We start from the raw sequence: 1,013 nt of genomic DNA on the forward strand, positions 1-1,013 counted from the left end.
AAAAACAAACTACTGTTCCTCGTTATTTTAGCTCAAAAGTAGCATGAGAAGGTACCTGAAAGGGCGAGGGGACGTTCTTCCTGTGTTGGTCTCATTGAATAATTTTGTGAAAACTGGATTCATTGGCTCAACTAAGGCGAAAATAATTCACTATAAGGAGAGATAACTTTTGTCCTTGCCTGGCATTTTGGTATGTCTTTGTTTATTTCAAGCTATTGTATATTTTCTGCACTGTTATTTATTTTGTGACAAGACCGCTGTTTTGTTGCATGGCACTTTATAGTCTTTATTGAATTAATGCATTTTTTTTTTTACTGTTTTATTTTAACCAAAGCACCGTTCTGTGTCATATTCTATTGCGCGTATGTGTCAGCCGGTATATTACTTTACAATGCACTTTCTATGTTGAAAATTTCACTTTGTGAAGAAAATTGATTAAAACATAAATATCACCCTGAGGCTTAAAAAGAAAAATAATCAACCAAATCAGGGTTGCCATTTCCCTGAACGAAGATCATCACAGCCTGAGCTTCATAAAATGTGGTTTTGTCACCTGTGAAGATGAGTAAGCGACATAGATTTTATGGTTTTTTTAAAATTTATTTTCAAGCTCGTTATATCTTTTTATTAAAGCTTCATATATAATAAGAGAAAAAAACAACTCATCAGTTTGCCCTTTTACTTGGGTAAGTCACAGAGGTTCCCTCTTTAGGGAACACTGACCTCATGATTTCCAGTTTCTATTTCACCTACAAATAAGTATCCATAAATAAAAACAGAGCAAAGCACTTATTTTCTCAATTAGAGCTGCAACACAGACTAAAATGACATATTTGGTGTAAAAACTCGGACCTTTGATTGGTTGAGAGCATGTTGCACCGTGTAGTGCCTCCTTTTCTTCACCCCATTCTCTCTACTTATTCCCTCTCAGCTTTAAATAGCGATGCTGAAGCTAATTACAAGTGATAAAAAAAAAAGAAGTTTTTTTCATGATTTACGTCAATGTTTTTGGG

The sequence above is a fragment of the Poecilia latipinna genome, unplaced genomic scaffold (assembly GCF_001443285.1).
Source record: "Poecilia latipinna isolate Pla-1442-1.1 unplaced genomic scaffold, P_latipinna-1.0 Scaffold1838, whole genome shotgun sequence".
Lineage (NCBI taxonomy): Eukaryota > Metazoa > Chordata > Actinopteri > Cyprinodontiformes > Poeciliidae > Poecilia > Poecilia latipinna.